This window comes from Tamandua tetradactyla, chromosome 26, assembly GCF_023851605.1.
Source record: "Tamandua tetradactyla isolate mTamTet1 chromosome 26, mTamTet1.pri, whole genome shotgun sequence".
NCBI lineage: Eukaryota > Metazoa > Chordata > Mammalia > Pilosa > Myrmecophagidae > Tamandua > Tamandua tetradactyla.
Genome location: NC_135352.1, coordinates 298538 through 310318, shown reverse-complemented (window position 1 = coordinate 310318; position 11781 = coordinate 298538). Strand labels below are relative to the sequence as shown.

Here is an 11781-nt window from a genome sequence, read left to right as displayed (position 1 = left end):
TGGATATCTTAAATTGGACATAAAATATGTCCATAGACATATTTTAATGGACAATTTCACAGCCTTAAAACTGTAAACTAGCAACTATTAAATTCCCCTTTTAAATGTCATTCTTTTGATCCTGGTATTTTCCATCATGTCAGCTACCAAAGTAGAACAGATTTTGGCACCAGAGAAGTGGGGTGCTACAATTTACAAATACCAAACATGTTGGAGTGGCTTTTAAAATGGATAAGGGGAAGATTCTGGAAGAGTTGTGAGCAGCTTGATAGAGAAGGCCTAGAATGCTTTGAAGATACTGTTGGTAAAAATGTGGACTCTAAAGATACCTCTGATAAGACCTTAGACAGAAATGAGATATGTGTTATTGCAAACAGCAAAGAAGGTAATCCTTGTTTTAAAATGGCAGATAATATGGCACAATTGACATATGGATTTGGATGGAAGGCAGATTTTAAAACCCATGAACTTGGTAATTTAGTACAAGAGATTTCCAAATTAAATGTGGAAAGTACAACCTAGTTTCTCCTCACAGCTTAGAGCAAAATGCAACAGGAAAGGGATAAGCTGAAAACTGAATGCTTGGGTACACAGAAATCAGATGTTGATTTTCTGGAAAATTCTGAGCTTCTAGAAAGGGAGACCCAAGAGAACAGTGCCCAACATGAAGATTTAACCAAATGTGGAAACCACCAGCTATTTCAGAGAAAGCCAGGATTGGACATGAAGTTATCCAAGACAGATTTGTGGAAACTTCTTATGTCTGATGGATATGATCTGAAACTATTTTATAGAAAGCCAATGAAGGTGTTGCAGGAGCTATGTAAAAAGAACCACTGGCAGTCAGAACAGAGAGGGACAGAGAAGGGACACATTGGAGGAAAAATAACTTCAAAGGTAGAATCATGAAGGCTGAAGTCTGAACTCAGGAAGCCTCAGGCTAGGAGAGTAGACCCATCCAAGCATGTGGAGAGGGTGAGTTTACCCCAAAGGAAGAGGATGGGCCTTCCACCTCATTGCAGTGGAAGAGTGGTGATGCCTCAGGCCTGGGAGAGGGTGCAGCACACTCTTTGGAGATTGGGGAGAGTAGGGCTGCCACCACATGGAGGTGTTGAGTGTGTATGCTAAAGCTTGCAGTGAGGCTGGGTGTGGCCCTGATGCTTAGAGAGGGTAGAGCTGAGTAAAAGGTGGTCTTTCCAGTGTCTCCCAAGGTTGAATTCAGAGAGGCAAGCATAGGCCTGTAGAAAGGGTAGGACTGCTGTTTTCTAAAGCCTCAAAGATAAATGACTCTCAGATTTGAAATTTAGTGGAATTTGCTCTACAGGTTTTTGAGACTACTTGGGTCCTGTGACCCATGTGTTCCTTCCTCCCTATGGAAATGGGTACATATATCCTATGACTGTTTCTCCTATGTTGGCAGCAGATAACTTGTTTGAGTTTCACACTTGTTTGAGTTTCACAGGTCCAGACCCAGAAGAAAATCTTGCCTTACAACTGTCCTAGCCTGTAGCTGACTTTTATGAGACTTTTACTGGTTTTAACCTTGTATTGGTATTGGTAATGTTACTGAAATGGTTTAAGATTCTCTGACATTGTAATGGAATGAATGCATTTTGTATATGGGGAAAACATGTCTTTTTTAGGGTCCAGAGGGTGGAATGTGCCAGTTTGAAAGGATTTATGTGCCCTAGAAAAGCAAAAGCCATGTTTTAATCCTAGTCAGTGTTGTGAGAACAACAGCTTCATCTAATCCTTATTCAGTACTATAGGTTGGAAATCTAAACAGCAAACTCGAACAATCACCATTCCAGAAGCCAGGGTAAATATAAATTTAGCTCAGATCCTTGAATAGCTTATAAATGAGATTAGAATATTGTTCTAGTTTGTTAGCTGCCAGAATACAATATTCCACAGATGAAACAGCTTTTAAAAAGGAGAATTTAATAAATTGTTAGTTTACAGTTCTAAGGCTGTGAAATTGTCTAAATTAAAGCAAGTCTATAGAAATGTCCAATGTAAGGCATCCAGATAAACATACCTTGGTTCAAGAAGGTGATGACATTCAGCCTTTATCTCTCAGTTGGTGGGGCACATGGCAAATGTGGTGTCTGCTAGCTTTCTCTCCAGGCCTCTTGCTTCATGAAGCTCTTTGGGAGGCATTTTTCTTCTTCATCTCCAAAGGTCACTGACTGGTGGACTTTCTGCTTCATGTGGCTATGTCATTCTGAAGCATTCCCAAAAAAGCTTCCTCTTTTAAAGATTCCACTAAACTAATCAAGATCTATACAGAATGGGTGGAAACATGTCCCCATCTAACCAAGTATAATACTTACAAATGATCAACCACATCTCCATGAAGATAACCTAATCAAGTTTTCAACCTATAGTGCTGAATAGTGATTAGAAGAAACCATTGCTCCTACAAGATTGATTAGGATTCAAGCATGGCTTTTCTAGGGCACATAAATCTTTTCAAACTAGCACAAATATCTATGCTCATTTGCTGAAAACACATGGTTAATTTCAGTAAAAAGTACTCCTTACTCACCAGTGGCTGCATAGTTAACAGCTCAGCTGAGAATTGTCTTCCTCTGGGTTTACACTCACAACAAGATAAGCACTAGGTAAGTAAAACTGAGAATGTAGAAAGAAGCTATTAGATTCTGGATTTATCATTGACTTCCAGACACAACTCTCATGACTCCTAATCCTCCACCTGGGAATAACCCCAATCCAATAAACAGGTACATGAAATATGCTCTAAGAGAATAACTTCTTTGTACAGAAAAGATAAAAATCATTGAGTTCTATATCTTCATCTGCCCATGGTTTTCAGAGAGTTTCTATTCTCTTTCTGACTCAAAACATTGGTCTCCACATCCAGAGAAATCACTGTGGATTTTCTCAGCTTTCAATATGTCTGGCTTCTGAAATATCCACCCCCATCCTCTCAACTCTCACCCCTGTCCTACTTTACCTTGTAGCTGTCCTTCTGAGGATATTTGCCTGAAATTTTCCTGGTTCTTCCACATTAAATGTCTAATACTATCACCCTCTCAATACTTACTTATGATCTCATCTTGCTGGATTGAGATAACCAAGAAACTATGCATTTTATTATCAAGGACTTGTTCCACTTTGAGGGATCAATGGATGGCTGTTGCATTACAAATATATTCCTGAAAATCCCTTGCATCAAAAAGTCACATATACACATGTGTCATAACATCTCACAATCCAGATAGGTTCAGGAGGCTCAAATTAAATAGAATTAAGGATTTGGAATGAAACCCATACCTCACTTTGAAATTAGTAAAATTGCAGTTGACATCTTATATTACATTAATGGTTTTCAGTTGTAACATCTTTCATTTCATAATTTATAGATGTGGAAGATCTTCTATGTTTTAAATTTTTATTACCATCATTAATAATTATATAATTATTTCATGGACAGATGATGATATTTTCTGAAAGCAGTCAGATTATCTTATGTATTTGTTCCTGAATTCACATAGACAACATTGTATTAAATGTGTTTGGAGAATTACATTTATTTAATCTTTAAATTAACCATATTGATTAAGGCAGATATGTATATTTAACAAATTAAATGAAAAGAGGTTCAGAAACCTTAGAAAACAGAGACTTTTCTAAGGTTTGTAATCTTAGAAAAGTACGTGGCTAGAAAATGACACAGCCAGAGTTTAAATTTTTTCTGCTTGCTTCCCAGTTCAAATTCCTTAAGGCTTACACCATTACCTGAATGCCACCTCTCATTTCAAAAATCAGATGATGCACCTTATTGTGAAAATATCCTTTTCATATAATTTGTTCTCACAGTTATGCCCCATGCTCAGGTTCACCTCCCATGTGAGAACTTTCATAAAATCGAATCCACAACCCAAACATAAACTTCTGGCTCACCTGATGTTTACTGTTCAACATAGCCTGCACTTACTCACATCAATATATATATTCTGAGAACAATATTTCTCATGTCCTGCCTTGTCCCTGCTCCACACAGAGATGACTAAGATGTTTAGCCAGGTTTAAACACTGAGTTCCTTTCCATCAGGTCACTCATAAAATTTGTCATTATTCATGTATTCGTTCATTCATCAGTATTTCCTACTAGTCTAAATTCATGAATTTATTCCTTGAATGATTTTAGGTAAGTTTCCCTGAGAAAAGTACTAATGAATTTTGAATCTAGAGAAAGTGTTTGTCCACTATAACTTAACCTGACCTCAAATAGCCTGGGCCTAAATGTCTGCAGTCAAATTCAATAATTAGAAAGTAAATAAGGACTGTCCTTTTTGTTTAAAATTCTCTTCCTTATAAAACAGAGCCTAAACAGGCCAAAAATGCAAGTAAATCAATACTTACTGATGATGTGTTCATCAAATTCCACACTCAGAGGTTCTTTATCAGTCTAGAAAAGGTAACATTTTCCTGGAGGACTCTCCTTTAATGCAGTTGAAAGTGCGATCAGTCTATAATCCAAAACATACTCTCATTAATTCAGATGAAAGATATATATAATCAACACATGCCCTCTTTAACATCATCATTATCATCAAATTACATAAATTATGCAGATATCCTTTAATTCCTCCTAAAATCCAAAAATCAATCTATATATCTTTTCTCAGAGAACTCACTCTTTAGTGATTTTTATATGCTGTGTTAGTATTCTGGAGAATCTACAGGTAGGAGGGCTCTACTACTCTTCATCTATAAAAGGGCTTGTAATCAACCACCACTTCTAAGGATGTGAACATTAGTGCAGTGTATATAAGATAAATATTTTTGCTAAAAAATATATGCTCAAATAAAAATATATTCATTTGCTTTTTTTTTGCATGGGCAGGCAAATGTCATATATATGGAATCATACAGAATGAGGCATTTTGAATGTGACTTATCTTTCACTTAGCATTATGTATTTGAGATCTATCCTTGTGGTATGTACAATGTTGCTGAGTGGTGTTTCATTGTATGAATGTACCACAGTTTAGGGTGGGCCATGGTGGCTCAGCAGGTAAGAATGCTTACCTGCCACGCCAGAGGACCTGGGTTCAATTCCCGGTGCCTGCCCATGTAAAAAAAAAAAAACAAAAAGAATGTACCACAGTTTAACCATTCACCAGTTGAAAGATTCTTAGATTATTTCCCAATTTGGGGCAATTATGCATAAGGCTGCTATAAACATTTGTATACAGATTTGTTTGTTAGCCTAGGTTTTCATTTCTTTATGATAAATGGCTAGGTATGGAAATTTGGGTGATATGGTATATGTGATACATGTATGTTTAATTTTTCAACTATCAGACTTATCCCAAGTTTCTGTACAATTTTGCATTTTTACCAGTGATGTATGAAAGTTTCAGTTGCTCTTCATTTTAGCCAAAATTTGGTATTGCAAATTTTTTTATAAGCCAATCTAGAGTAGTGCAATGGTGATTCAGTGGCAGAATTTTTGCCTTGAGGTTTCACTTTCAACTGGGAAGGCACCTGGTTATGTCTGCTAGCTTTCTCTCCTTGATATTCCTTTCAAATGGATTCTGGATTTCAGGCAGCTTCCCAAGGGGTATTTTCTGCACAAGTGTTTCTCTCTGTGTTGGTTCTGAAACATTTTCTAAATTGGTTCTCTCTTAAAAGACTCCAGTAGGTGACCCAGCTTGAATGTATGGAGGCACATCTCTGTGGAAACAACCTAATTAAAGGTCCCACCCACAATTGGGTGACAAATCTCCATGGATACACCTTAATAAAAAATAATCCACCCAACAGATGAGTAAGAATTAAGGACATAAATAATTAGAATAATAAGTGGGATGAGGGGTAACAAATTTGGGTAGATTGCAATAGTAGTGGTAAATGAGGTGGGGGTACCGGTATGGAATTTATGATTTTTCCTTTTCAATTCTTTTTCTGAAGTGATGCAGATATTCTAAAACTAATCATGAATGATGAATACACAACTATGTGATGATTTAAAAAAATTGCATGTAGTGGTGTATTATATGATGATACTGTGAGCCTTCAATTGTATACTCTGGATAGATTGCATGCTGTGTGAATACATCTCAATAAAATTGCATAAAAACTGATTCCACCCAAAAATATTGAATTGGGATTAAAGAATATGGTTTTTTGGGGGATACACAACAATTCAAAGCAGCAAATACTACCCTCTGAACCCCAAGGAAAACAAATATTCTTTCTACATATAAAACACATTCATTCCATTACAATATCACAAAGCCTTAAAGCATTTTCCTAACAATACAAATGGAATATGAAGTCAGAACCAGTAAAAAAATAAACCTCACAAAATTCAGTTATAGGCAGTCTGTCCCAAGGCAAATTTCTCCCCTGGCTCTGGACCTTTAAAACTCAGAGCAAGTTATCTATTGCCAACATTTACAAGGAGCACAGTCATATAGTCAACATTATCATTTCCATTAGGAAGAATTGAAGGAAAACAAAGTTCACTGACCCAAGCAGTTTCAAAAATGTACAGGGCAAACTACATTAGATTTCAAAGTCTGAGAGCCATTTATCCTCAGGGCTTTAGAAAGCAGCAGCCCCACCCTTTCTAAGAGAGTAGAAACACTGCCCTCTTCAAACACTGGGGTGAAGGGTACAAACTTGGGGGACATTTGAGAGATCACCATTTTCTTGTTTCCACCCTCAACAAGCATTGGGAGAGCACCTCGGTTCTCTGCCACCTCTGGGGCACACCCTAAAACCCCTCATAAAAATGGAGGAACAGTAAGGCTCTCCCCAAACCACAAAGAATGAGCTCTACCCTCTCTGAGGTCCAGTCACCAAAACTCTTCCTGAACATTGAGGTAGAAAATCTGCCCTTTGCTTTCAGGGCAAACTCACACTCTCCAAATGCATGGAGGCCTGCTTTCCTGGTCTGAGTTTTCTTGGTTTTAGACCTTAGCTTCCATGGTTCTGCCTTTGAAGTTATTTTTCCTTCAATCTGTCCCTTTTCTGTCCCTTTTAGTGCAGACAGGCTAGGGAAAGACAACTCTTGTTGATTTTCTATGCAGAATACTGGGATCATACCTATCAGTTGATAGGACTTTCCCCAAATCCTTCCTGGATAATTCCATCTCCAATCCTTGCTTTTTCTGTAGTACCTTACAAGTTCCATGTTTGGCTAAATCCTCACATGAGGCACTATTATCCTGGGTCTCCCTTCTGGAATCACACAATTTTCCAGACCATCAATTTCTAGTTTCTTTGTACATAAGAGTTCAGATCTTGGCTTATCTTTTTCTTGTCACATTTCACTATTACCTGCAAGAAGAAACCAGGCTATACTTTCCACATTTGTGTAACTCTTCAGCTAAGTATCTTAGTTTGTGGCTTTTAAATTTTGTCTTCCATTCACAACCAGGACTCAATTTGGTGAAATTCTCTACCACTTTAAAGCAAGGATCACCTTTCTTCCAGTTTGGAATAACTTCTATAACATTTCTGTCTAAGGCCTTAATCTGAAGTATCTTTAGAGTCCACATTTCTGCCAACAGTCTCTTTAAACAATGTAAACCTTCGCTATAAAGGTCCTCACAAGTCTTCCAGAATCCCCTCTCATCCATTTAAAAAGCCATTCAAAAATATTTGGCATTTGCAACCACTGCTGTCTACATCTCTTGTGCCAATACCTGTTTTAGTTTGTTAATTGTGCTAGAAATGCAATATACCAGAAGTGGTTTGGATTTTATAAAGATAATTTATTAATTTACAAAACTACTGTTCAAGGCCATAAAATGACCAAACTAAGGCATCTGGAGAAAGATCTCTTGACTCAAGAAAGGGCTGATGATGTTCAGGGTTTCTCTGTCAGCTGGGACGGCATTTGGTGATGTATGCCAGGTTTCTTTCCTGAGGTGCACAACAGTTTTAAACTGGCAAAGAGGCAATTCATTGTTGTTTGCCAATTTGAAAAAGGAGCAATAAAATGTATATAATTCTACAAACATGAAGAATATGTTTCAATATATTAATGCTATGTGCCAAATTAATATGATTAAATTCTGCCCAAAATTCACACCAAATACACTGACAACATTGATAAACTGATTCTATTGTTTATTTGAAAGACATAAGGTCAAGAATGCTGCCATTGAACTCTTTGCTTTAGTCCCAGCTCGGCACTTCTTTCTGTTTATGATCAGGGCTTGACAGGCAAGAATAGGGATCCCTATCTTGGTAAGAGTGATTAATTTGGTCAGGGAGAAGAAGGTATGCTGTTATATTAAATGAGGAAGGAAGAATGTTTGGCACCTACATGATTTACTTAGGTACCTCTCTATATTCTCCTGTCAAAATTTGTTAATATATGGAAAATTCAGCAAAACCTGCCTGAGCAAGGAATTGTGACAAAGAGATCTGACCCATCAAGGGTAAGACCTAAGACTGAAAGAGGTGCCATGTGGTGGTGAGGGAAATCTAGAATGTACAAGGTAGAAGGATACTGATTGGCCCCAAGAACACCTGAAGCCATGGTAGCATTATGTGTAAATATACTTCCTCTTGCAGATTCCTTCAGGAAGAGAGGCCTGGGGGTATGTAGGTATGGCCATTCTAGTTTATGACTTATATACTGGGCCATATCAGTAATAAGGTTGCTTTGCAGATTCAATTTTCCCTCTGCCCAGGATTTCTTTCTCTCCTCTCCTTTCCACCACATTTATCACAACAGCACTTCCAAACAAATATCCTACATATTAGGTTCTGGGAATCTAACTTGTGAGAATAGTCAAAATTGTCTGGAAAAAAAAAGATTTCATAAGCAGTATATCATGGTTAGGGACAGGTGTCAACTTGGCCAAGTTGTGGTACCTGTTTATCTGATTGGGAAGCCCTGGCCTGTCTGTTGCAATGAGGACATTTCATAGGATTAGGTCATGATCATGTCAGCTACATCCACAGCTGATTCCACTTGTAATCAGCCAAAGGGGAGTGTCTTCTGCAATTAGTGATGCTAAATGTAAACATGGGAAGCCTTTTAAGGAGGACTCAGAGGAGATAGGTTCCATTCCTGCTTTGGCTGGTGAGCCTCTCCTGTGGAGTTCATCCAGGCCATCCATTGGAGTCATTGGCTTCGCAGCCTGCCCTGTGGATTTTGGACTCTGTGTTCCTACAGTCACGTGAGATGTTTTCATAAATTTTATATTTGCAAGTGTTCCCTGTTGATTCTGTTTCTCTAGAGAACCCTAACTAATACATTTTGGTACCAGGTGTGGTTCTTAAGGAACAGAATCTTAAAAATGGGTTTTTATGAATGGTTTTCTACTCTGACTGGACTCAGAGACACTAAGGACTCTGATTCCCATAATCAGAATAAAGGTGATAGTAAAAATATCATCAATCGATTCTCCTAATGCTTCACTTGTACAAAGCCAGACTCTGGGGGATAATGTTTTTGACACCTTTACAGAGTTTTGTAGAAATAAGAGTTATAGAGATGTTGGTTGGTTGTTGTTAGATACACTGTCTACATTAAAGGGTGAAAGGGATGGGCTTAAGGCTTCAAATGAGAAGCTTAAGTGCCGTCTGAAAGATGTAGATATTTCTATGAGTATCCTGAAGGAAAATCTTATTTCCTGTAGCCGTAGACTTGAGATCTCTGAAAATCAACTCAGAATCTTATTGTTAGAGTAGCAGCTTTACAAAGTAAACTGAAATCTCAGTCTTGCATGGTGTCTGCCGTTAAAGTGAGGGCATTGATTGGAAAAGACTGGGACCCTGAAAAATGGGATGGTGACATATGGATTGATAATGATGTTGGGGGTGAGGTAGAAACCTTAGACCATGCTGAACCTTCTCTAGATAACCCTGTAATAGTCTGCCCTGAGGACATAGCCGCCCCACCTCCAGCATGCCTTGAGGAATTGGCCACCCAACCTCCTCCTGAAGGGATTAGCCCTAGAGTTATTAATCTTGTTTCACCAGATGAAACTGCAAATGAAGGACCTGAAGCAAATGGCTTGGAAGATATTTCTAATCTTTTCATGACTCACCCCCACCACTCCTCATTTCTTCTGGATCTATAACTAGACTAAAGTCCCAACAGGCCCCTAAAAGTGAGATACAAAGTATCACACATGAGGAGATACATTATACTCCAAAAGAACTGTCTGAGTTTTCCAATTTATATAGACAGAAATCAGGGGAATATGTGTGGCAATGGATTTTGAGTGTGGGATAATGGTGGGAGGAATATAAGGCTGGATCAGGCTGAATTTATTGATATGGGCCCAGTAAGCAGAGATTCCGCCTTCAGTGTTATAGCTCAAGTGGTTAGAAAAGGTGTTAACAGCTTGTTTGGGTGGTTGGTTGAAACATGGATCAAAAGGTGGCCAACATTACCTGAGGTTGAAATGCCAGAACTGCCCTGGTATAATGTAGATGAGGGGATCCAGAGGCTTAGAGAGATTGGAATGTTAGAGTGGATTTATCATGCAAAGCCTGCTCTTACACCCCAGGAATGTCCAGAGGATGCACCTTTTGCCAGAACACTGAGAAATAAATTTGTGAAATTAGCACCATCAGCCCTAAAGAGCTCTGTGGTTGCACTTCTCTGTAAGTCATATATTACTGTAGGAACTGCTGTCACTGAGCTGGGATCCTTAAACACAATGGGGATGACAGGATCCTGAGTTGGCAAAAGCCAGGTGGCAGCACTTAATCACCAAAGACAAGGTAGACGTGGCTATTATAATAGACAGCAAACTCAAAGGAGGTGTCAAAATTATATGACATGCAGAGATTTGTGGCATTGGCTAGTAAATCATGGGGTGCCTAGAAATACAATAGAAGGGCAGTCTACTAAATTCTTGTTGGAGCTGTATAAACAAAAGAGTTCTAGGTCAAGGGAACAGAAGTCTAACCTGAATTACAAAAACATAGTGTCATGGCCCCTTAATCAATTTCCAGACTTGAAAGAGTTTACAGACCCTGAGCCCCTTGAATGAAGGGGAGGCCAGGTCCCTATGGGGGAGAAACTTGCTACACTGCCACAAATTTATACTGTTAATCTTCCTGTAAGTCTTCCCCAAGGAGACCGATGGACTTTTACCAGGGTAACTGTGCATTGGGGAAAAGGAAATGATCAGATATTTCGTGGATTATTAGACACTGGTTCAGAAGTGACATTAATTCCAGGGGACACAAAATGTCACTCTGGACCACCAGTCAGAGTGGGGGCTTATGGAGGCCAGGTGATCAATGGAGTATTAGCTCAGGTCCATCTCACAGTGGGTCCAGTGGGCCCCCGGACCCATCCTGTAGTTATTTCCCCAGTTCCAAAATGTATAATTTGCATAGACATACTGAGCAACAGGCAGAATCCCCACATTGGTTCTCTAACTCATGCAGTGAGGGCTATTATGATGGGAAAGGCCAAGTGGAAGCCATTAGAACTGCCCCTACCAAGCAAAATAGTAAATCAGGAGCAATACCATATTCCTGGAGAGATTGCAGAGATTACTGCCACTCTTAAGGACTTGAAAGATGCAGGGGTGGTGATTCCGACCACATCCCCATTCAACTCTCCTATTTGGCCTGTGCAGAAAACAGATGGGTCTTGGAGAATGACAGTGGATTATCATAAACTCAACCAGGTGGTAACTCCAATTGCAGCTGCTGTTCCAGATGTAGTATCATTGCTTGAGCAAATCAATACATCCCCTGGTACCTGGTATGCAGCTATTGATCTGGCAAATGCTTTTTTCTCAATAGCTATTAGTAAGGACC

At 38.8% G+C, this 11781-nt stretch overlaps 1 long non-coding RNA gene across 1 annotated transcript in view; it reads right to left on the bottom strand.

Annotated features, from left to right (window-relative positions):
* Positions 1-4: 4 nt before the first annotated feature.
* Positions 5-11781, bottom strand: part of LOC143669974 (uncharacterized) — a 50450-nt gene continuing 38673 nt past the window's right edge. The window contains exons 2-3 of the long non-coding RNA XR_013169171.1: positions 4390-4496; positions 5-2634 (exon numbers count right to left, since the gene is read on the bottom strand). This is a non-coding gene — a long non-coding RNA (uncharacterized LOC143669974). The remainder of the gene's footprint in view (positions 2635-4389; positions 4497-11781) is intronic.